Below are 26,147 nucleotides of genomic sequence, written 5' to 3' on the forward strand. Positions count from 1 at the left end.
CGCTCTTCATTTCTCACCTGGGCTCCTCCTTTCTGTCTTGGACCCTGGGTGCTATTCAGACATTTCTTGGTTATTATTATTAACTTTTAATTTAATTTTTAAATCGAAGTACAGTTGATTTATAATAATGTGTTGGTTTCAGGTGTACAGCATAATGACTCATTTTTTTTTTTTTTTGCAGATTACATTCCTTCCTTTATGGGTTATTAGACAGTATTGGATATAATTCCCTCTGCTCTGCAGTAAACATTTGTTAGTTATCTTTACTTTTTTTTTTTTTTTTTTTTTTTTTTTTTTGTCTTTTAGGGTCACACTTGCGGCATATGGAAGTTCCCAGGCTAGGGGTCCAATCAGAGCGACAGCTGCCAGCCCACGCCGCAGCCACAGCAACACCAGACCTGAGCTGCATCTGTGACCTAGACCACAGCTCACAGCAACACCGGATCCTTAACCCACTGAGTGAGGCCAGGGATCGAACCCATGTCCTCACGGATGCTAGGTGGGTTCATTACTGCTGAACCATACTGGGAACTCCACTCTTTGTGATTTTTCTCACCTGTTGGTGGCCTCCCGCATCACTTCCATCAGCTGCATTCACCTCAAGACTCAACAATAAGGTTCAGCGAAAGATGGAGGAAACGGTGCTTATCACCATAGGCATTCAGGGAGGCACCCTGGGATAAGAATTGGTGTTAAAAGAACAGACCATTTGGCCCAGCAATCCCACTTCTAAGTGTTTATCTGGAGTAACTGGAGTTGCTATCGCCAAGAGATACCTGCACCCCCGTGTTCACGGCAACATTATTCACCGCAGTCAAGATAAAGGAACAACTTAAGTGTCCACTGATGGATGAATGGATAAGGAACATGTGGTCCATACACACAGACTCTTATTCAGCCAAAAAAAAAAAAAAGGAAATTCTACCATTTGTGACCGTCATAGGTGATGATGGCACTTGCCTTGATCTGCTGGTCAAGTCATTCTGGAACACCTTGCGTGGGAAGCATTTAATCATCAGACGCTGGCTGCGTACTGGCTAAGCCTACAGGGATCCCGAGAGCCTGAAGACGGCTCTGTGCCTTGATATATTGGAGAATTCTTCCCCAAACAGTTTCTTTTCTATTTTTTTTTTCTTTTTATGGACACACCTGTGCCACATGGAAGTTTCCAGGCTAGGGGTCAAATTGGAGCTGCAGCTGCTGGCCTACACCACAGCCACACCCACAGCAATGCCAGCTCTGAGCCATATCTGCAACCTAGACTGCAGCTCGCGGCAACACCAGATCCTTAACCCACTGATCGAGGCCAGGGATCAAACTCACAATCTCACAGACACTATGGTGGGTTCTTAACCTGCTGAGCCACAGTGGGAACTCCCCAAAAACAGTTTCTTGTGCTTTCTTCAAAAATCTAAACTATGTACCTAAAAAGGCATGGTGAAATGAGGTATAGTTAAAATGATAAGAAAATTAAAAAATACTTTATTCCAATATACATGTGAAACTAAAGAGGTGAAGTCCAGTGGATTAAGGAGCCATTGCCGTGAGCTGCGGTGTCAGTTGCAGATGCAGCTCGGATCCCGTGCTGCTGTGGCTGTGGCATAGGCCAGTGGCTACAGCTCTGATTCGACCCCTAGCCTGGGAACCTCCATATGCCGTGAGTGCGACTCTAAAAAGACAAAAAAAAAAAAAAAAAAGAACAAAAGCAAAAACAAAAAAGAGCTGAACTCACAGACACAGAGTAAAGGGATGGTTACCAGGGGCTGAGGGGGTGGGGGAAGTGGGAAGATTTTGGTCAAAAGGTCCAAAGTTCCAGTTATAAGATGAAGCTGTTCTGGGGACCTAAGATGCGATATGGTGATCAGTTAGTAATACTGTGTTATGTACTTGCAGGTTGCTCAGAGAGTAGATCTTAAGTGTCCTCCCTACAAGAAAGGTGATTCTGTGGGGGATGGAGGCGTTAGCCAGTCTATGCGGTAAACATTTCACAAGACAGTGCATCACAAACCCTCATGCACCTCGAACTTATGCAATGTTACATTCACGTCAAGCATAGCTCAGCAAAATGACGTGTTAGCATCAACACATATTCATTACGGATTACACTTTGGAAAGGCACAGGTGCCGTGATCCTCCTGGGGGCTTATACGTGTGCATATACTTGTAATTAGAGATACGTTTTAAACTTTGGCTGTGCCCGTGGCATGTGAAACTTCCCGAGCCAGGGACCAAACCTGTGCCACAACAGTGACAATGCCAGATCCGTAACTACCAGGCCATCAGGGAACTTCCCATATGCATGTAACTACCAACATGTAACAACCTCTTCAGGGTTCTAGTATCACAGGTGACTGAGTTCCTTCTGTTCCTGGAAATGCAGCTCCTGAGATTTCCTGGTAACCATTTAGGTCTTTGGAAACATGAATGAGAGAACTGGACTTCCCAGACTTTTGTGAGCTGGTACTGGAAGCAGGGAGAATACAAGATGAGAACGGAACTGAAGTTTAAACGTTTGGGATTGCATTTGCCCGACACACAGGGACTACTCTCTGAAGAGTCCCAGGTCTGGGTTGACCATCCTGAAGACAAGGTCGATGCTCCATTTGGAAGCTGCTTTTTGAATTCACTCTGAGTCCCCCAAGTAAGCCATGGACCTGTCACCCCAGTCTCCACCGTCAGCCTGGATGTCTTGGCCTCAGTCCGTAAGACCAACGTGAAGATCTGCCATCACGGAACCTGCTTCCAAGGGAGGAGTGCATGACCTCTGGGGGACATTCCTGAGGGTCCCGCCTCCTGCCTGGACCACAGCTGGCATCTTTCTTCTGAGCTCCCAGGGGAGTTTCTGCTGGACGTTCTCTGGTCCTCTCCCTAGGAAGTGCAAATCCCACCAGGCAGCTCCAGACCACGGCTCCTCTCACATGTGGGTACCGAGTATCAGGCTGGGGACACGCCCTTTGAGCTGCAAGGTTGCAGGGCCCACTGGAGAGCCCTTCAAGCTCCCTGTTGTGTACCCAGGCTCCCACCCACCTGCCTGCTCTCACACGCCTCCTTGCCCATCCTCCAGCATTGACGGTCTGAGCCTCTGCGTCACGCCGTGAGCCCCAGATGGTGATCACGAGCCCATCACCGGCCAATTTAGAGTCAGGAGGCTGACCTGACGCTGCTCCCTGCCCATTAGGAAGATGATCTGACTGTATATGGTCTGTTTGGCCAGGTGAAGGGTCCTTGGGGGCTCGTTCCGTCTTTTCTAATGAAGCCTTTTTTGATTTCCTGCTTTTTCATGATGGATGACAGATTTATGATTCATGGAGGGTTTTAATATTAATGTTGGCCTGACAGAAGATAAATCGGGCACAGGATTTATTGGTACAGTAAAGAATTAGATGTTCTCTCCCCCGTGACTATGAGGAGGGCAGGAGGAATTTGTGAACTGGCCACCCTGAGCCTGTTTCAGGAATCCTCAGGTGGCTGCTTGTCCGTAGAAACTAATCCTGCACCCAGTGGGAAAAAGTCAAGTGGGGAAGCGGCCTGGGCTTTGAAGCCCCCTAACAGCAGGGGAAAGGGGAGCCACTGGGGAGCTGGCTAAGTCTGCACCTGTTGCTGTGGCCTCCACTTCTGTCAGCTTTTATTGGACCTGTAAATATCACCTTGCAGTTCGAACAGGGGGTGCATTATGGGGAGTGTTCGTGCAAGGATTCAGAGAGGGAATAAAAGTGATGGATGCCCTGGGTGTCTCCTGCCGGCAGCAGGAAGTCACATGGGCACTGGCAGCTCATTTCCCAGGGCTCTACTCTCTCCTGGCGTGTTCCACATTTCTGTTACGAGTTCTGTGTTGAAGGTAAGATGCAGAGCTGGGCTGCCACCTGGCCTCCCCGATTTAAATACAAAGACAAAGCAAGTAGAGTATCTTGTGAGCACCTTGATGTCAGGCCAGATCTAGAAGTTTCTCTTGTCATCTCACCCAGTCTTAGAAGCTTAGGAGATATTACTATTAGGAGATATTATTACCGATCCCATTACAGTGATGCAGACACAGTAGCTCATCGAGGTTCAGAGGTGGGCCCAAGTTTGCCAAGCAAAGAAAGGGCAGAGGTCTGATTCAGAATGGTCTGGTTCCAATGTCACAGCCTCAACCTCCATCCTGCATGTCATCAAGTGGCTGTCACGAGCAAGACTCTCTCCCACTCCCCTCCTGGGCTTCGCCGAGGCATGAGGCTCAGCTCAAAGCACTGACATGCCCCTGTTCAGCGTGTGTGCCTGGATTATGTTCTAAATTTTCTAAGAACTCCTCAGGCAAGGGCTCATTGCCTGCCCTCTTGAGTTCCTGGGAACAAGTATCATCTAGGCGTCAGCACCAAGGCCAGCTCCACAAGGACCGTGGGCTGTTGGACACACAGACCACCTCTCTTCGCCCCGCCAGCTGCCTTCAGTGGCAGAACTGGTTTTCCAGGGCTGTTTCCTTGTGACAGTGTTTGAGGACTTTCCTGTCCTTCAACAGCACAGCTCAGACAAGGGGGAAATGGTTGAGCCCATGATGTCCTAAGTGGCAGAGAGGCAACAACATTCTTTCTGCAGAATGCAGACCCCCGAGTGGAAGGGGCAGTGGCCTCAAGAGAAGTCAAGCCTGTCTGTGGTTTATGCCCACAGCACTTTCTTTCTTTCTTTGTTCTGAGCCTATTATGTTTCCACCCCTGCTGAGTGGACGGCAACATAGTTCCCACTCCTACCACTGGACGTAGCATCTGACCCCACAGATGAAGGGCTGGCTTCTCCCCAGGACTTCCCCCACTTCAAATGCAGCTGTAAGGGGAGTGCCCGGCCCACCTGCACCTCTGACTGAGTGGCTATGATTTCGGGGGTTTCTGAGACCCCCTCCTCAGAGAAGGTTTGATAACAGGCTAGCGGTGGGACTCTAGAAAAGCAGAATACCATGGCTGTGTTATAAAGGAGTGCATAGGAACAAGCATAATTAAGACCCAGAGGTCAAGGTCTGGGGATGGAGCTCGGAGCTTCTCTCTTGCCCCCAGGAGTCCAGGTCTGTCCCCCCACTGGAATGTCAATATGTCCACTAGGAAGGTCCACGGAGTCTGCATGTCCTGAGCTTTAACTCAAGTCTCATTTCATAGGCAGTATTGATTAAATCATTGGCCACATGATTCAACCCGATCCCCAGGCTTCCTCCCCTTGTGGAAGGCTGGCTGATTCAAAGCCCCAGCCCTTCAACCACTTGGTTGATCTTTCTGGTGACCAGTCCCTATTCTGAAGCTGCCCACGGGCCTGCCTCCATCACCTCATTAGCATAACCCCAAGCTCCTATCACTTAGGACATTCTAAAAGTTTCTGAAAAGCTTGCCAGGAACAAAGGACAAACAGGAAATGTACTTCTTAGTCCATCAGAGAGTGCCTTCTTCAGGCAATCCTGTGTCCTGGCCTCAGTATCAAGATGGCATTACGGGAGTTCCGGTTGTGCTGCAGTGGTAACGAATCTGACTAGTAACCGTGAGGAAGCAGGTTAGATCCCTGACCTCACTCAGGGGACTAAGGATCTGGCATTGCCATGAGCTGTAGTGTAGGTCAGTGGCTACAGTTCCTACTCACCCCCTAGCCTGGGAACTTCCATATGCCTCTAGTGTGGCCCTAAAAAGACCAAAAAAAAAAAAAAAAAAAAAAAAGATGGCATTACTGATGCCAACCATTGTCTTCTCAGCAGGTAAAGCCCTAAACCACACCTGCCCAAGGGGCTTGGTCCCAGTGGGTGAGATGCTGCAGGACCCAAAGGGACTCCAGGCCCCGTTGTATCTGTAAGACTCTCATCAAAGAGCCCTGAGCTCACAAGGGCTCAAAGATCTGGGCTCAGAACAAGGAGAGCCTGTGCAGAAACAGGAGCTTCTGTTACAGTTGCTTTGTTCTCATTTTCTGCTGACGAGGAGGTCAAGGAGTCACTGTGGTTGAACATACTCTGCATTTTTAAACTATAGCCAGAGGAGCACGGAGGGTGAATCACAGGCTTTATCAACTATTCAGGATCCACGGAGGCCTAAGCTCAGGGAGTGGCTTCTCTGCATAATTACACAAAGGATGAACTAGAGGCTGCCAGCCTTGGGCCCTTCTGGTTCTGCTTCCTTCCTTGTGGACATTTGGACTTAAATAAACTCCTCTTAGAAGGACAAAAGGACATTTATTGGACGCTAGCCTCCTCTTGTATCAAATCAAACGGGGGAGAAAAGGTATTCAGATGAAAGAAGAAACAGAGGTGCCAGGATGGGCTAAGCTACCCTCAACCATGGAATCCATCCCCACACCCCCCACCCTGCCCCGTGCCCACTGGGGCCTCTAACTCCTGCAGGATCCTGATGGACAAGGTGCCAGAGCTCAGGGATGGCCCGGGTACCACTTGGGTCAGGATTAAAGCAGGGTTCTGGTAGGTGGCACCAGGGAGGGGGCCCGTGGGCCTGACCCAGTGTCTCAGTCTGCTGGGGCTGCTGCAACAAAAAGCCGCAGGCCGGCAGCTTAGACAAAATAAGACATTTCTCAGGGTTCTGGAGGCTGGAGGACCAAGATCAAGGTGCCGGACATTCCCTTCCTGGTGAGGCCTCTCTTCCTGGCTGGCAGATGGCTGCCTTCTCACTGCGTCTTCATGTGGTGGGGGCGGCGGGGGTGGGGGTGAGTGGTGGGGGAGAGAGCGCTCTGCTGTATTTTTTCCTTTCAGGGCTGCATCTGCAGCATACAGAAGTTCCTGGGCTAGGGGTCAAATTGGAGCTGCAGCTGCCGGCCTGCACCACAGCCACAGCAACACTGGATCCAAGCTGCAACTGCAACCTACACCACGGCTTTCGGCAACACTGAATCCTTAACCCACTGAGCAAGGCCACGGATCGAATCCACATCCTCATGGACACTATGTCAGGTTCTTAACCCCCTGAACCACAATGGGAACTCCCGGTGTGTCTTCTCATAAGGACACTGATCCTATCTGGTTGGGGCCCCACCCTTTTGACCTCTGTTTACCCTAATGACACCCGTCTCCTAGGTCACAGTAGGGTTGGGACTTTGACTTATGAATTTGCGGACACACAGTTCTGTCTGTGTCCGCCTGTGGCAGGGTCACAGGGGACAGTTTAGAAACACTTTTTTGCCTCCCCACTATCCTTCCTTCTAAAGAGGAAACTATTTTTCTTCGCTCCTCCCAACACTTCTGACTCCGGATGCGAGGTGGCGGAGGTCCTTAGTAGCCCCCCAACTCTTAGGGGACACTGGTCTCTGCTGGCTCACCCTCCTCTCTGCACGCACAGTTTTGCACTAGGAGAACTCGCCTTCCTACCTAAATGTGCATTATTTCCATTGTAAGCTCGAGGGGCTGCTTCAGGATGAGATTTACATAGACTTTCAGATTTTCAAAAGAGGAAGAAATCTGCAACACGCTTTTGCTGGAAAAATACACGGGAGTCTTCGAAGGGTTCTTAAGCACCTGGAACATAAAAGGAAAATTGGCCTGACAGAGGCACAGCAGTTGATTTGGCCAATAATACACATAATGTAGCCTTCCCGAAATGCTAAGCCAATCTCATCAATAGGCACAAGTTTAAATAAGACACTTTGTTATTAAATAAAGCCTCCTTGCAGACAGGGACTGTAGGGGCTGCAGGTCACTCACTGGAGTTCAAAATCTTTAATATGAATTTCCAGAGAATATTATAGAAGAGCCTCCGTGGGCAATAAAACATACTGTGTGCAGCGACTAAATATGCATTTCTGCACCCGGTTCTTTAAAGGTCTGTGCATACATATGCATGAAGGCAGATCACTGCCCCCCTGGTCTCACTCTGGGAGGGGCCCTGGGAGGCGCGGTGACACCCATCTGCAGCCTGGCCGAGGCCAGCTCTAGTGTTCCTGAGGGAACAAGCAGCCCTTGTTTCTCAGGCTGGAGGCCTCAGTGTCCTGGAGATGCTGGACAGACCCTGGCCTTCTGGAAGGAAGTGGCCCTGGGCCCCCCGTGACCCGGTCAACTTTCCACCCCGACTGGGTGTGCTTCCATTTCCGTCTCCTTGTATGAGCTCCAGAGATGGGCCCTCCTGCCCTGTTTTTTTGTGGCTGCCCTTCCCAGCACAGTGTCTTCAGGACCCCAGGGCAGTGATGGCCTTCCTGTCCCCACATATGAGTATGTGGCCTTTTAATGGACAGTGGCATGAAAGGCCTATGGCTTCTGTAACAAAGAATCACCCACTGGATGGCTTTAAGCATCAAAAAGGTTTTGTTGCACAGTTCAGGAGGCCAGAAGTTTGCACTTGAGGTATTGGCAGAACCAGCCACTTTTGGAGGCTCTGATGGTCTCCCCCAGCTTCCAGCAGGTGCCAGCAACCCCTGTGCTCCCGGGCTTGGAAAGGCAGGACCCAGTCTCTGCCCCACTGTCATGGTCATCTTCCTTCAAAAGGTCTGTTCTCTCTTCTTACAAGGATATCTGTCCTATTGGATTAGACCTGCCCTGCTCCAGGATGACCTCCTCCTAACTAGTTACATCTCAAGTGTCCCATCTCCAAATAAGGTCGCATTCTGAGGTCCCAGAGGTTAGGACCTCGATATATCTTTTCAGAGCGCAGCATCCCACCCAGAAGAGGTATCTTTTACTCTTGGTAGCTGTCGACACTGCAAGCATTTTTTAGAACCAGAGATTCATTTACTCATTCCTTGATGCAACACACCAGCAGTAGTGAAGCACCTGCCAAGTATCGTGCTGAACTTGGGGACTGAATGGGGAGGAAGCTGAGGGTAGGCATCTGATGGAGGCAGTGCTGGACCCGAGGTGAAAGGGGAGAGGGAGGGGGCATGGTGGGTGAGGATGGAGAGGGGCATGGCGGCTGAATGGGGACATAGTGGGTGAAGGGGGAGGGAGCATGGTGGGCGGGTTGAGGGGAGGGGGAGTGAGAAGGGGCACTTGGTTGTGCAGAACCACGAGGCCACATGAAGATTTATCTTCCTCCCAAGAAGAGCAAAGGGGAAGCACCGCCAATTGCAGCAGGTTGCAAATGCGATCAGATCTGTGTTTTAAGTAGAAAATTGGGCAGCTGGGAGGAGAGAGCTCTTCTGAGAGCCAGTGAGGGTGTGGGCACCTGAGTGAGAAAGTATTACAAAGGTCCAGCTGAAAGACAGAGGGGGCTTGAACTAAGGAGTCAACTGTGACTTCGATGGAGAGCGTCCTCCAAAAGCAAAAAGGCGGTAACATATACTAAGATACAATAAAGCATCTCAGGTTTCAGTTGAATGTCACCTCCCCCTATATTTTTGTTTTTAGTGTGTGGAGAGAAGCGTCTAGGAATCATTAACTTACGACTTCTGGGCAGGGCGTGGGTCTCATTCCACCATTGTTTGATTGTTTGGGGGCATGTCTCATGCTTCTGTTGTGTGGTTTTATGATAAGCAAGCCTGCTTTCTGCTTCCTTGAGGGATCATTAACTTACAGGGTCTCCCATACTTTTTTCTACTTAAAACCCCCTAGTGGGATGACCTGTTTAATCACCTACTTTGTCCTTTTACAGTCCCTATCACTTCCCGAGTGCCTCCAACACACCTGGCCTTCCTCAGCCACCAGCAGAGAAGCCAGCTCATGATGAATCACCCCGAGGACGGCAACGGGGAGGCCACAGAGTCCTGCCACCTCCTGGAAGTCTGCAGCATCGTACATGGAAAAAGAACACAGAATTTTCACTTGTCATGTTGGCCAAAACAAACAAACAAACAAAGGAAAATAACATTCAGTGCTGAAGAAGCTGGAGAAATACCGCTGCCATGTCCTCCTGGTGGGAATAGACATCAGTGAGCCCTTTGGAGAAGACCGCTTAGCAGAAAGCTCTCCTCTGCGGAGATTCTGCTGATTAATCCAGCCTAGACCTGCACTCTTATCTGTGCCAATAGGTGGCTTCTCACAGCAGCATCCTTTGGGAGAACAAAAAACACCTCGTCACCTGAATATTCAACAACAGAAGAGCAGATTAAAATTCCGGATTTCCCTAATTTACCTGTATATACACAAATAAGTTGTTGTTTTGTTTTTATTTGGCTGTGCCCACGACAGCAACCCATGGGAGCCACAGCAGTGATAGTGTAGGTCCTTAACCTACTAGGCCACCAGGGAACTCCAAGATGTCCCAAATTTAAATTGTGGTTTGAAAACGACTTAACAAGTGGGGAAATGGCTACAACATAGTAACAAATAAAAGGTGCTAGATGCAAAGCTACACTAACCAAACTTCAGTGTGCTTCTGATTTATAGGGAAAGAAAGGTGTGTAACGTAATATTAAGTGACAAATGTTGATGACAGAATTATTTATGACATGATGGCAATTGAAACTGTGATGCGAGCATACTTCCGTGTGAATATATATGTTACACAAGTGCATGTATATTTAGAAAATGGAGTGAAACAAGCTATGCCAAATGCCTAGCAATGATTATTTCTGTTTGGTGGGGTTTGGGTCATATTTTAAAAATGTATTTTTGTTTTGGTATATGTGTGTAACATGGGTACATGATACGATATAGAAAAATGGGTATGGTTTTAGGGCATCCGAGTAACACTCATTGTTCGATGTGGTCCCTCCTAGATTACTCGGCTGCGTCCTGTGGGAGACATAGCCTCCTCAGTTTCACTCCAAGGGTCGGTTCCCCTCCAGGAATCCCTGGAAGGCCCCCTCCCTGAGCCAACGCTTCTTGCTTTTGCTCTGCGGAGTCACCCCAGGTGTTTGCTGTTACCTGCCCAGGTGAGCAGACATGACAGAGCAAAGAAATTTTGAATGAAGAGTGAGAACAAAAAAGAGGCAACATGCCTATGTGGGAGGGGGTGGAGAGGGATGAGGGAGAGAGAGAGAGAAGAGGGTATTCTCGAGTCCAGGCTGATTCATCTGGACAGAAAGAGGGCAACTTTAATCTCCAGGGATCATTAATCTGGCCGTTTTCACCCACACTTAATCCCCCTTAGAGCAAAGCAAATAGTTTAGCATTTCTTTTTTTTTTTTTTTTTTTTTTTTTTTTTTGGTCTTTTTAGGGCTGCACCCATGGAATATGGAAGTTCCCAGGCTAGGGGTAGAATCAGCGCAGCAGCTGCCGGCCTACGCCACAGCAGCGCAAGATCTGAGCCCTATCTTCGACCAACACTATAGCTCACAGCAACGCTGGATCCTCAGCCCCACTGAGTGAGGCCAGGGATCGAACCCGAGTCTTCGTGGATGCTAGTTAGATTCGTTTCTGCTGCACCACAACGGGAACTCCTAGCATTCTTTTAAATACAAATGTAAATATATTTATTTGTTTATTTATTTTTTAAAAGGTCTGGCTTTAAAACCCAGGAGCCAGGAAACCTGAGCTCAGGCTGAAATTCTTTTGCAAGCAGGTCTGGGGCAAGGCAAATGACATGAATTATGCCCGCCATTACCTCCAGACACGCTGCTCGGAGTTGGCATAAAATTGCCCATTTCCGTGGTGATATAAGGAGCCTCATTCCCGCGCTGGGTCGATAGCAGGGCTCTTATTTCGCGCCTGACACATTGGTCATTCTAATCACCGCCCCCGCATCCGGGCCGTGCCCCACTCTTCTTTGGCCGTATTTCTGACCCTTTGCGCAGTGTTCACCGCCTGGGTCCTTTGGAGGGACGCCTATTATTCAGAAAAGTTGAGGGCCTCCTCCCTCCGGGGCATGTCAAGAAGTGGAGGAAACTTTATGAGCAGTCAGAATAACTAACAGCACGGAAGGGCAGAGGGAGGGGGGTGAGGCCTCTGGATGAGACTGGGAGAGAAACTGGGCGGCTCTGGGCGCCTCCGACGCCTGTGTGTGCGTCCCTGGGTGCCTGTGTGTGCCTGTGTGTGTGTGTGCGTGTGTGTGTGTGTGCATGCGCGCGCGCGCAAGCTCATGCACCCCCACCCCCCACCCCCCCCCCGCCTCGCCCCAGCACATCCAGTGCCCGCCGCCCCTCCAGGTGCCCGATTCCCAGCGGGTGCAGCTCCCGCCTGTTCCCACCCCTCACTGTCCATTCTGCGATGGATTCTGCTTTGCAAATGAGAATCTGTTCCAACTCGGCTGATACATTAGGAACGCGTCCGAGCACGGTGCAATTCCCAGCCTTGCGTTTGCGTGTGTGCGCTTTTGTCTGGAAGAGACGGGGAACAGAACATGCGATGAATGCTGAGTGCAGGGCACCCCCTCAAACGCATGCACGCACGCACGCACGCATGCGGGCAGGCACATGTCCTAAACATCTGCTGCCCTGCGCCACGTGTGCTTGCTCGCTCGGAGCCACGCCCGTCCAACCTGGCCTTAGAGCTTGCCATCTGATTCCAGACAACATTTCTCCGGCCCCCACAACAACCCCAGGGCAGCAGTCCTTTTGCCGCCCACGTCCGCCTAAACTGCGGGGCTTTTCCAGGGTGAGCAGCTGTGTTTGTTGCTCATTTTCTAGCCACATAACAGGGGAGACAGGTGCCGCCTTGCTTTTTCCCTCATCACCTGTTTCACCAAGGAGCTTCTAACCCACACACCACCCCGCTCCACCCTGCACATTCCCTTACAATCCCATGGTTTTGGGTTTTAGGGACATGTTCTGATGATCTTTTGAGCCAGAATAGGCTCTAGGCAAAGCTTCTGTTCACTTTGGCCTTTTTAATCCAGAAGAAGGGGCGGGGATGGTGCTGGAGACATATCGGGGAGAGAGACGCTGCCTCCCTCTGAAGTTTGGGGACAGATGGCTGGGAGTGAAGGATCGAGGGTCCCGCACTGGGATGGGCTGAGGGATGTCCCCCAAAGGTCTCCATGTCCTAATTGCCCAGACTATGAGCGTTAGCTTGTATGGCAAAAGGAATTTTGCAGAGGTGCCTAAATTCACAATCTTGAGATGAGATTATCCTGGATTTGGGTGGGGATGGGGCGGTGAGGAGGGGGTTCTATATGTAATCAGAAGGATCTTTGTAAGAGGGAGGTTGAGGCAGAACTGACCACAGAAGAAGGAGGGGTGGGGGAGGTCTCATGCGGGGGGCGGCGGGGGGGGGGGCTTCCCTGCTGGCTTTGGAGATGGAGGCAGAGGCCACGCAGCACAGAGCTGGGCTCTAGAGGCTGGAAAAGGCTGGGCACAGACTCCCTGAGCCTCTGGAGGAAACTGCTAACACCTTGATTTGGGCCCAGTGAAATGGCTTCTGAATTTATGACCTCTAGGACTATAAGAGAATTAATGTGTGTTGTTTTAAGCCACCAAATTTGGGATAATCTTTACTGCAGCCTTGGGAAAGCCATACCCCAGCTTTTCTGGACAAGGTGCAGCCTTGGAAGCAGCCTGAGGCTGGAGCAGGACAACAGCCTGCAGCTCAGGACAGTTGGCTTGTCTCTCCGCTTCCTGGATGACGGTAGACCTGCTCTGTGACAGTCTGGCCTCTCTGGGATGCTTGGAGAATTATAAGAAAATCATCACGGGAGGCAGCACCCCCCACGTCTGACCCAGAGAAGGCAGATGATGTATTTGGCTTTTTCCTGCTCCTGAAATGTGACCAGCTCCTTTTCTTCTCAGCTCCCCTAAACCTGGCTTCCACTTGCCCCTCTCCCCTCCCCTCAGCCCACCCGTCAAAGCCAGGGCAGGGGAGCCTCTTGTGCTCCCTCTCTCCACCCGGCATCCAGACACTCCATATCCTGTCCCCGGCCCCTTCCCAGGCACGGCTCTAACTGCCCACTCAGGATGCCTGTTGCTTCTTGGTAACCCCATTATCGTAACCCAGAAAAGCACTGCAGAAGGCAGTTTGCTGGAGAGGCATTATCCGAAATAAAGTCTGATGGCATTGGGCTGCTTTTTCCAGCATTCATCTTCCAAATGCCATTAATCAACCTGCCATCCTCCGAGGGGACAGAAGGTACAGCAGCTCTGGCTTCCATTAACAACGTCACCACCTGCCTGGGCTACTTCTTGCGGCTGCAGCCTGGCTGCATTTCCATTAGATCTAATTGGGGGAGGGTGCAGACATGGGGGGGCAGTTCTTATGTCCCTGAGCTCTGCCCCAGAAAGCTCCCAGCACTTGGGGTGTCTGTTTTCAGATGACTTTAGAGCTTGGGGACTTTAGAACAAGGTCTGACCTGGGCAGACAACAGGGGACAGGCACAGGGCTGGCTTGCAGATTGGGTTCTAGGAAAAGCAAATAGCCCTGACCCATCAACACCAGAAATAGATTAATTAATCAATTAACCCTTTCCCTGGCAGACACCAGGTACTCCTTGCAGAGGTAAGATGATCTTAGGGAGCCAGAACCCCCAATCTGCCAACAGACAGATCACCAGGAAATTGTCCCTCTTTAAAGAGACAGCTGACCTTCGCACATGTCCTTGTAACAAGGAAGGAACAGGGGACTTCCATGATTTCTCATGGAACAGGGAACTTCCATGGAACAGGGGACTTCCATGATTTCTTTATTTTGAACCAAGTTCTAGCTGAGGAAGACACATCAGACAGAAGTGACCTCAATCAATGCTGGTCTTTTGCATCCAGAGCATACACAACAAAAGCAGTTGATAGAGGTAGAGGAATTCAACTCGTTAATATCATTGTTAATGTTATTATTGTTTTTGTTGTTAATATTATTATTAATAGTCAATGTGTTGTTAACATTGTTATTGTTGTTGTTGTTTAGCCCAGCCATGAGTGCACTCCATGCCTGCAGGAAAAACCACTGATTTTCCTTGATTGCTGGTTGGTGACCCTTCATATGTGTTGTCAGGCTTCCTTGCTGGGCAGATGCAGGGCTGTCCCTGTGACTCCACTGGGAGAGGACAACCTGAAGTTCATGCCTGCTTTTTTTCAACTCTGTCCTATGTGTGCTTTTTCTCCTTGCTGATTTCAGTCTGTGTTTTCTCTGTAATAAACCATAACTGTGAGCCTACTGGCTTTGTTGCATTCTGTGATTCCTTCTAGTGAATTACTGAACCTGGCATGTGTGTGTGGGGGGTGTCTTGGAGACCCTCTATGCAAAGGAGAGCACTGTGGGCACAATCCATGTGTGGTTACCATAAATAACTGGATGAAGGAGCGGGCACAGTGGCTTTGGAGGAAGCCTAGAAAGGGCACTGCAGAAAGAATGGCTTCAGAAACGGTGAAGCACAACACGACCAGGTTACACTTCCCCTCCCCTTTTCTGCCTCCATGGGCCTTGCTGCTGCACCTGTTTTTCGGACAAGCCTTTTTCCCACCAGATTCCCTCCTTCCTTGTTCCCAATCTCTTGAGTCCCCTCCCCTCTTCATGGACCAAAGGGTTTCTGCTCACCCCTCAAGAGTCAGTCTCCATATTTCACTGTGACCATTTCTCTGACCCGCCAATTCCCAGAAAAGTAGTTTTCATTTAAGTCTGTGATAACACATTCCCTTGCTGCCATGCATCTTAAAGAGTGAGCTTGATTCACATTTTGTTAATTTTTGTGACCTATAATCTAGCCTATGGCCCAGCTTAGTGGAGATTTGAATGTCTATGTGGTCAGCCATACAATTTCTGAAACCCTGTGACTTATTTTTTTACTCATGATTTCAAGAAAATATTCATGAATGCCCTTGGTTTTTCTGTTTTAATTACTAAAAGCCAATATGGGAATATATTAGGCCCATTAAATGACAGGGGAAGAACTTAGGTTTAAAATTCTATCTAGGAGTTCCCATTGTGGCTCAGTGGGTTAAGGACCTGACATAGTTGAGGCTGCAGGTTTGATTTTTGGCCTTGCTTGGTGGGTTAAGGATCTGGCATTGCTGCAAGCTGTGGTGTAGGTCACAGATGTAGCTTGAATCTGGTGTCTCCATGGCTGTGGCATAGGCCTCAGCTACAGCTCCCATGTGACCCCTAGCTTAGGAACTTCCATAGGCTGCAGGTGCAGCCACAACAAAGAAAACAAGAAAAATAAGAAAAATAAGCTGTCATCTATATTGCAGAAGCTGTTTTGCCATTTCCCTGGCCTGACCATCAGTTTCTCTCACAGGTTTGGATTGGGCCATGGTTTGTGCTGCTCATCCTGTGCCCATGGCAGACATGACTAATCATGTCACAGTCACTCATCCTCATGTCTTTCCACACAGGAGGAGCACACTGGGCATGGAAATAAGACCTATTTGCCAGCCCAGGGTTAGACGATCCCCACGGTTTTCTCCCTCAGCTTCTCAATCCACTATGCATTTTTGCCTGCATTTAGCAATGATATTGAACATGGAAAGGCAGTGGGTAGTTTGGTCTCCATTGGAGTCAATAAATAGCCATGCATTCTGCCAGAAATTCCCCAGGGTGATGTCACGAGGTCAAACAAGTTCCTCTACAATTCATCTAGTCACTTCTGGCAGGATGTCAGGCCTGGACATAAATCATGTGCATGGAGCAAACTCCACATACAGTACCTGCTACAGGCTGAGTTTTGTCCTCTCCAATTTATATACTGAAGTCCTCACCCAGGACCTCGGAACCAGACTGTATTAGCAAATGGGACTTTTAAAGAGGGGCTAAGTGAAAATGAGGTGGTGTGACTGGTGTCCCTCCAACAGAGACACAGAGGAATGACCATGTGGGACATGGGGAGGAGACAGATGTCGACACACCCAGGAGAGAGGCTGCAGGAGGAACCAGCTGGCCCACAGCTGGGTCTCAAACTTCCAGCCTCCAGGCTGTGGGGGAGGGCACATTTCTGTTGTTTGAGCCTCTCAGTCTGGGGCACCTGATGGTGACCTAATTTCCAGGATAGGATAGGATCTGTCTCAGCAGGAGGGGGAGGGGCACAGGCAGGCTCCTGGCTCACACCTTGAGGGTTTTTGCTGGAAGTTTGTGGAAATTTCTTTCAGTTGAACATCTCCTACCCACCTTCATCAGACCAACTTGTAGCAGGAGGCGTGGTGCCACCCCCTCAAACAATCATGTCACCTTAGCTCCATTTTCTGAGCTAAGAAAAGTTTTCTAGTGACTCCTGAGCAGGGTAATTTCATTTGCTGTGAAGGAAAGTTAAAAGTAAATCGCACTAAATTAATATTGATTCAAATTAAGCCATTTATCTCTTTATGCATTTCAACTCCACATCAAATACAATCATTGCTTAAGCTCCTCCATGGCAAATAAAATTACAAGTTAAATTGCATCTTGTGGTTTCCCTTTTCTGGGAATCCAAGAAAAAGCACACACACACACACACACACACAGTCTAAATCTTACAGCTGAACCAGCAGCGGTTTTTCAGTTGAATGGAAACAGAGGTGGTGGTAAAACCCCCTCGCTCTGTTCACAGTGGTGAGAGTTGCAAGGTGGTTCGGTTATTTCCCTTTAAGCCAGAACAGCTCACCTTAATTGCTCTGAGAATGGCTCCCCTAGTTCCAGGCAGGTTGCAGGAGCTGCCCATTTGCTTCCAGACTCAGGTTGCTGAGTACACATCTTTCACGGACGTTGTCTCCCAGGTAGCAGGTCTCTGCTTCATCTGCCCTCCTGCTCTAAGTGCTTGTTCCCAGTTGCTTCTTCATTACTCTTCCAGGCCAGAGACATAGAAAAGGAAAACAGATCCAGAGGGGACACAGGAACCCCAAGCCCAAAGCCCCAGGCAGGAGGCACATCACAATGCCTCTGTGTTTTGGGTGCTGCATTCTGGAAATGCATACATGCCTGCACATTCACATTCATGTGCAGGCCTGGCCTCTGCTGATCTGAGACCTGGGTGACACCCAGCAGTGGAGGGGCGGTAGTGGTCATGCTTAAAGCCCAGCCAACAGCTGACATTTGCACCCCACCTCCCTGCCTGGCTGGTTAGCAGGTGGACCAGCTGGACCAGATGGGGGGGGGTAAATGTCAGGGACACTTCTGAGTAACAGCCTTCCAGCTCTGCAGGAACCAAAAGCCTGATCCCCAGATAAACTTGGGGCTGCCTGGATAACACCCTCAGGGAGTTGTTTCCAGTGATCTGGCCCCCTTCCCGCCGAATGCCCCTTGTCTGCAGCCATGTCAACTGGAGGTATGTCCTGGTCTGTTTGGCAGTTGTAACAGCCTCTGAGTTTGGGGGCTTCTAAACAAGACATTTCTTTCTCACAGCTCTGGGTGCTGGAAGACCAAGATCAAGGAGCTGGTAGGACAGGTGTCTGCACATGGATGGAGAGAGGGAGTTCTTTGGGGGTCTCCTCTGTAGGAAACCACCTCCCTAAGGCCTCACCTCTGAACACCATCACATTAGGAGTTAGGCTTCAACATATGCCTTTGGGGACCACAACCATTTAGTCCTGTGCCAGGTGGAATTGGGGGGCCCTGGGGTTCTGCCATAACCCATCCTGCTGGGAGCTCATCTCCACCAAGAGGCATCCAATTTCCATCAGAAAAAAAAGCTCCTTTGGTTTAAAGGGGTAACTCATTTCCTAGGATGGAGGTTTGAAGTCATTACTTTTTTTTTTTTTTTTTTTTTTTTTTTAGGTTTTTAGGGCCGTACCTGTGACGCATAGAAGTTCCCAGGCTGGGGGTCGAATCAGAGCTGCAGCTGCCAGCCTGCACCACAGCCACAGCCATAGCAACACATGCTCTGAGCCACGTCTGTGACCTATGCCACAGCTCATGTCAATGCTGCCCTGAGCGAGGCCAGGGATCAAACCTGCATCCTCATGGATACTAGTTGGATTTGTTTCTGTTGAGCCACAATGGGAACTCCTGAAGTTATGGCTCTTCTTTGCGGGAACAGATCAGAGGAAAAACCCACCCAAGTCCTGGATGGACAGACAGGAGCCACCAGGGCCGAGTGTGCAGATGGCCTGACCCACTGTCTGTAGTGGGGTTTTCTTGAGGGGCATCCATCACAGGGGAAACCCACCCCTCGAGTCCTCTGTTCCTTTGCCTTCTTGGGGACTGAGAGGCCTCTGCTAGGGGATGTCTCCTTTGGGTACCCCTGGCAGTCTTTCTCTTTTTCTTTTCTAACATTGTATTTGGGGGCTCTTGTTTTTAAAAACTAATTTTACCAACAGCAAAAAGAGTTTCATCAGGAATCAAGTGTGAATGGGTTGGTTGGATTTTTTTTTTCTCTCCAGTAAGACGAAGAGAGAGGAATTCTGGAGATCAGAGAGGAAGATTCTAGAAGTAGGGCCGGGGTAGGGGGGGAGGTAGGCGATGCTGGTGTTGAGTGTGGAGGTGGAGACACTCCTCGTGGTCGCCCAGGACAGAGGCCTGGGGACAGTGAGGACGCGCCCTTCTTCTCTGGGTCTTTAGTCTTAGCAGCATGTGAGGCCCTTGTCTGAGGGGTGACTTCATCCCGGGGTGTGCTGACACCGGCAAAGGCCTAGAGCAGCTGGTGTGGGATGGAAGCCAGGACCCGTCCCCTCTTGTGTCCCTTTCGACTAGTCCGTTGGGACTGCTGTCACAAGATGGACCATCACAAAGCACCTTGGCAGGGCAGCTTAGACACAGAGGGCGGCCTCCGGTCCTGGAGGCTGGAAGGCGGAGACCCAGGGGTGGTGGGGTTGTTCCTGCTGAGGTCTCCTGGGCGTGCGGCCTGGAGCTCTCCTCGGGCTCAGTGCTCGCTCCAGGGGAAGGGAGATGGATTAGAGGGGGTCCGACATCACCCCCCAGTGCTAAGATGTAACCCGCACAGCTCTCGGAACCAGCCGCAGACCTCATGTTCCAGCCCTGAGGGCATCATCCCTGTGGGCTGCCCCACACGGGAAGACACAGCCGTGGTGGCCACATGGCCGGGCTTCAAGGATCAGTCACGCTGGGTCCTCCACACGCGTCAGCCCTCGCCAGAACCCTCCCGGCACTGTCGTTATACTCACTGCTGAGGAAAAGAATGTCTCAGGGTGTCAGCTGCCCCCGTGTCCTGGCTGCTGCCTTTAGGGTCCGTGACTATGGAAGAACCACAGAGACACCTTCTTTGTCTTTTTCTTTGTCTTTTTAGGGCTGCACCCATGGCGTATGGAGGTTCCCAGGTGAGGGGTCTAATCAGAGCTGTAGCCGATGGCCTTCACCACAGCCACAGCCCAACACGGGATCCAAGCCACATCTGCAACCTACACCACAGCTCATGGCAACGCCGGATCCTTAACCCACTGAGCAAGGCCAGGGATTGAACCTGCAACCTCATAGTTCCTAGTCAGATTCTTTAACCACTGAGCCATGATGGGAACTCCCAACCAATCTTTATTTATAAAAAAAATTTTTGGAGTTCACCGGTGGCCTAGTGGTTAAGGATCTGGCACTGTCACTGCTGTGGCTTGGGTCATAGCTGTGTGGCGCAAGTTCATTCTCTGGCCTGGGAACTTTTGTATGCCATGGGCACTGCCAAAACAAAAATAAAATTTTTTTTAAATTGAAGTACAGTTGATTTACAGTGTTGTGTTAGTTTCAGGTGTAGAGCAAAGTGATTCCATTATACATATATTTGTATACAATATGTTGATATTCATATATTCATATTAATAGATACATGTATGACATATTTAAATATTTATACGTAATATATATTTTATGTATTTATATATAATATATATTTATATATGTATATATACAAATCCTTTTCAGATTCTTTTCTCTTAGAGGTTATTACGAAGTATTGAGTATAGTTCCCTATGCTCTGCAGTAGGTCCCCACCGGTTGTCTGCTTCATACACAGTAGGGTGCATATGTTCACCCCAAACTCTTAAGTGACCCCTCCACACCCCTTTCCCCTTTGGTGACCAGAAGACGGTTTTCTACGTGTGTGTGAGTCTGGGCGGGGCTTTTTAAGTTTCATCAAAAACAAGTCACGTGGGGAGGTCTTCACCTGGTTGAAGCACCTCCTTGATTACTTGGGGTTTTATCTGTTAAGTCAACCTTAAGGAGGACAAAGAGGGAACCCGCGTGTCCCTGAGGCCCCAGGGAGGTCACCTGCTCTCGGGGCAGCATCCACAGATGTGTCTCCTCCGGTCCCCTGTGAATAGTCCTGCATGGGGATGGGGATGAGGGGATGCTCTGGAAACACAGCAGTGTGGCCCACAGGGGCTCCTCTGTGCCTGAGGGGCCAGGAACCCGAGGAGGTTCCACCTCCCCTGTTGTCACCTGAGTCGGGGAACCTCTTCTGCATCAGTGAACCAGCTGACGGCAAGAGCCAGGTCCTGGCATGGACTCCCCAAGTCCAGGACTCTGTATCTCTCACATCGCAGTTCCTGCTGGCTGCATCCCTTCCAGCCCCGGGGCCTCTGCCCTCATTCCTCAACACGCCTCAGGGTTGGCAGGAAGCAGTCACCCTCCAGGCATTTTCTCCTGGGCGCCACCTCCCTGGGCCCTGCGGACAGACCAGCATCCTCCCCCCAACCCCACCCTGCTTGCCAGCTTCCTTCCCCTTAGTGCTCGTTGCTGTTTCACCTCCTATGGCTTCTGTGTCTTTCCCTTGTTTACTATATCCATCTGCCCACCAGAAGGTATGAGAAAGAGGGCAGGGGTTCTGTCTGGAAGTCCCATGGCTGTATCCCCGGGCCAGTGCCCAGCACAGGGTATGGTTACTGCCTGGGGAGGACTGCAGGGCTTGTAAAGAGATGCCCCTGGCAGAGCCGAGGGTGCGGGTGTGACAAGGTCTGCCAGGCCTCCCGGAGACGGGTGTTTTCCTTTGAGGAAATACATTCTTATTTTCATCACATAGGTGAGTAGGAAAAGACGATTTTTAAATACAGATGCTCCCTTTACAGGCAACTTTATTGGAGTATTTCTGTTCCATAAATTAATGTGCATCACATCACGTTTTAGTGGCTGGATGGGATTTCTGAGAGTACTTAGAATTCTGTGGGCGGTCTCGTACTCGCTTCGATGAAGTCTGTGGCCATGTGGGGCTTTGGATGGGGAAGAGGGTGCTAATCGCACCTCGGCCAAGTACAGATGAGACCGTCTGTGTTACTGGGCTTTGGCAGCCGTTGTGGAAAGGTGGGGATTGGACTGGAGATCCGCCGGGGGGTGGGGGGAGGGTCTGGGGTCTGTCCGTGTGTCTCCCAGGTTGATTTTCCGAGGCTAATTGGCACCAGGAAAATTACGGCCCTTAAAGAGCCTGATGAGAGGATATAAACCATTTCCTCCTAATATTTTATGCCGAAAGTTGATGGGGCAAAATTTAAGCTCCCTGAAGCCTGACAACTCGTTTGAAATAAATTCTAGAAGGAAAAAATAATGACTCTGGGAAGTCACCTCCTCCCATCCCAGCATAATTTCTTTATTCTTCCAGACCATGGCTGCAGGGACGTGTGCACAGGGCTCAGGATGGTTGGTGGCGGCATCTCCTGGACCCGCCCAGATTTCTAATTTGGAACTGGCGTCCCCGGAGAAAGAGATCCATCTTCTGGGGCCCCCGTGGGTGGTACCCAGCCTCTGTTCGTGGGCCCATCCTTTCTCATTAAGCTCAGTGACCTGGAGGGGTGGGACCAACGGGCACACTGTCCTTCAGAACCACGTGATGCGGAGTGGCCGCCGCCAGATCACTGCATTGGCAGGCAACCCACAGATAATGGGTTTTTCCAAATTACGCCATGCAATTGGTCTCTTCACACTTTTTTTCAAATGTAATTTCAAAATTAAATTAGGGCGGATGTAGACAGGAATGCAGCGACTGCTGTTCTGATGGACCGTGGCCAGAGTATTCTTGGGCCACGTAGAAGGGGAGGAAGCTAATTAACGTTCTAGAGCCCCAAGACTGGGTCTGTGTGCTGACCCCCCCGCAACACCGCTGCCTCCCTGCCCCACCGCCCCTGCTTTTGTCAAGGACACGGAGGCAGCTGTAGGTTTTAGAGGGAACCCATCCCCTCCCATTGGTCACTATTCGCAAGTAGCAGGAGGTCAGGGCTGGGTGACAGGTGTAGGACGGTGAGCCAACACTATTAGCTGTTTAGGTTCCCCTGAATCTCTGCCTGGTCCCCACAGCCAGGCTGGAGTTGAGATGCTGTGGACTGACCCTTTCAAGATGTGCTTTCTGGATAGGGTCTTGCATGTTGGCTAAGATCTCGATTTACACAAATCATTTCAGAGTTCCTGTTGTGGCTCAGCAGATCACAAACCCAGCTAGGATCCATGAGGATGCAGGTTCGATCCATGGCCTCTCTCAGTAGGTTAAGGATCCGGCGTTGCCGTGAGCTCTGTGTAGGTCACAGATGTTGCTCGAATTGGGCGTTGCTGTGGCTGTGGGGTAGTCTGGCAGCTGTAGCTCCAATTCGACCCCTAGCCTGGGAACTTTCATGTGCCACAGGTGAGGCCCTAAAAAGCAAAAAGCAAGAAGAAAAGAAAAAAATATGATCTTTACATGAGGTAGGGTGTCTCTCTGAAGCCCCAGGTGTCCTCTCTTCAGGCGACCCTCACCCATTTTGTGCATCATGATTCTGGGCACATAGTAAGACCTTTGTGTTTTCAAGGTCATTCCACAAACAGCCTGTGAGCTCTTCCTCTGCATACAGCTGTGCTTGGCTAGTGGGGGAAACAAAAATGCACCCCCTGAAGATGATGTTCTCAGGAAGCTGACAGCTAGCTCTTTAATACTTAGCACAGGGCTAAGCAGCCAGCATAGGACAGAGTACCCAGTACAGGACTAAGTACTCAGCACAGGGTAGAGAATGTAGTACAGGGCAGAGTACCCAGCCCATGGCAGAGCATGCAGCTCACGGTGGAGCACCCAGCACAAGGTGTATTACTCAGCTCAGGGCAGAGCACCCAGCACAGGGTGGAGCACCCATCACAGGGGTTATTACCCAGCACAGGGGGTAGTAGCCAGCACAGGGGTTATTACTCAGCACAGGGGGTAATACCCAGCTCAGGGCAGAGCACCCAGCAGGGTGGGGGGAGCACCCAGCAGAGGGCAGAGTGGGGAAAGAGCTGTAGGGACTTTCCAGAGATCTTTCTTTTTTTTTCTTTCTGAAATTTCTCTCCATAATCTGTCCAAGAAATAGCCTCTGTGTGTGTGTTTGTGTGTAAAATTTTCATAGTACTCACTATTTTAACCACCCTGACGTGCACAGTTTCACAATTCTACTCCGTTCACAAGGTTGTGCATCCATCACTGCTGTTTGATTTCAGGGGAATTTCAGTTCCAGGAAGAGAAACCCCACCCGTTAGCAAACTCTCTAAGGTGTCCCAGCTCCTCAACAGCTCCCCTTCTGTCCCTGGGAATGTTTCTGGATGTCTCATGCAGACACGACACACACCACGTGGCCCACGTGTCTGCCTCCTGCCGCTCAGCATTGTGCTGTCTGGTCCGTCTGTGCTGGAGCCTCTGGTGTCTGCATGTGGACCCACCCGCCCCATCTTGACTGTTTGTTCACACCTTGATGGCTACGTGGGTCGTGTCTATACTTTGGTTGTTGTGAATTGTGCTGCTGGGAACATGTGTGGACAGGTGTCTGTTCTGAAAATATGTTCTTAAATCTTTTTTTTGGAGAGTCATTGTAATGAATTGATTCCCTTTTGCATTTGCTGAGCTCCTGCTATGTGACAGACTCTACCCAAAGGAGGGGTCCTACGAGACAAAAAGACACAGACGTGGTCTGAGGTAAGTCGTCATCAACACTGAGCTAGATAAGGAAGTACATGATTAGTCCTTGCTGTAAAGAACATGGGCACGTATGCGGTGATTTGCTGAACTTCACCAATGTCAAGGATGACATGGACTGCCGTGATGTTTTCAGATCTTGAGTATGTGCGTAGGAGTGGACGGTCTGGGTCGTCCGGTAAGTTTGTGCTTGACTTTTCCAGGCAATGCCAGCTGTTTTCCGCGTGACCGGCCTGTGTTACTTTCTGAACTTCTTATGAAGATCCTGGCCCACCTGGCGAGTGACAAGATACTCCTTATTGGGGAAGCTCCTCTCATCTTACCTGGGACAGGTTCGAGCTGCTGGGCTTGGGCTGAGGAGGGTCTGTGGGGTAGGGATGAGGCTGAGGACCGCTTTGTTCCTCCCCACCCTGCGCTTCCAGGCCGAGCTCTGGCTTTCCTCCCAGCAGGGATGCAGGCTGTGCTCCAGGTACTCAGAAGGAGCCTCAGAGTCACAACCCCACGCACACCTCCTTCTCCGACTTCCAGCTCCCAAGACTCTGAGAAAATAAATTTCCTCTGTTGAAGCCCCTCCCCTGCCACCTGGCTATGGTACTTGTTTCCGCAGCCCCATAAAATGAACACAGTAAGTTACACACATACGTGGGCTCCTTCCTGTGGAGTTCCCACAAGAAGCCATCTAGGCCCTCCGTGGAGGCTGGGGGGTGACCCGCGCAGGGGCCGCTAAGACTTGGCGGAGAGTGAGGGGGGAGGGGTGTGGAGTGCTCTGTGCGTGGAGAGTATTTACCTTAAAAGCAGCTCCATCATCAACTTTTCAGCAAGTTTCCTGTGGCCTAAGGCCAAATACTGTCTAACTCTAACCCAGCTCTTCCTCTTCACTGTGTGATCACAGGACACTGCCTGGGGACCAAGGGGGCTTTACTCCCATTTTCCAGGGGTAGGGAGCTGGCACCTGGAAAGGCCAGGGACCTGCCCAAAGTCACAGAGCCTCCCTTGCAGGTCTGTGGGGAGCTTGGAGAGGAGGAAGATGCTGGCACAGGGAGACTGCTGTGTCCAGAGCCACCCAGCCAGCAAGAAGCAGGCTGGGAGCAGGGAGGGAGGGAGGTGGGAAGGCAGGCAGTGCTCTCCTCCCCCCAGTTCAGGGTTAGCAGCTCAGCACTGCTGACTTGGAGGAAGAGCTGAGGTTTTTGCAGAGACGGCCATGACCAGGGAAGGGCCTGGTCTCTGATTTCATTATTGTGCTGGGCTAGAGGGAGGCAAAGAAATGCTCTCTTAGACAAAATAGAGGGCTGTCCCCTTTTCTGGCTTTCTCCAGCTCACAAAGCACAGCACAAGCATGCATGCGCATGCGTGTAAACACACACACACACACACACACACACACACACACACACACACACACACCATGATGCCTCTTGCAAACCATGATCTTCAGATTGGGTTCTTTCCAGATGCTGAGTCCAGCTGTCCGATTGACACAGGTGATGCTGTAATGACGGTGTGCCGGGTGTGGTCTATGTGAGTTTTAACTACGTTTGCCTTCCTCACTGGTCAAGAGGATGAGAATCCCTGTCGAATTCATTTTCAGGGCCTGCCTAGTATCCACCCCTTTTCCCAGCGTGCAGTAGGCACATAACAAGCATGTGCATA

The sequence above is a fragment of the Sus scrofa genome, chromosome 6 (genome assembly GCF_054392235.1).
Source record: "Sus scrofa isolate SSC_HxYL_T2T_F1_AM1 chromosome 6, Sscrofa_HxYL_maternal_Yorkshire_Landrace_v2.0, whole genome shotgun sequence".
NCBI classification, from domain to species: domain Eukaryota; kingdom Metazoa; phylum Chordata; class Mammalia; order Artiodactyla; family Suidae; genus Sus; species Sus scrofa.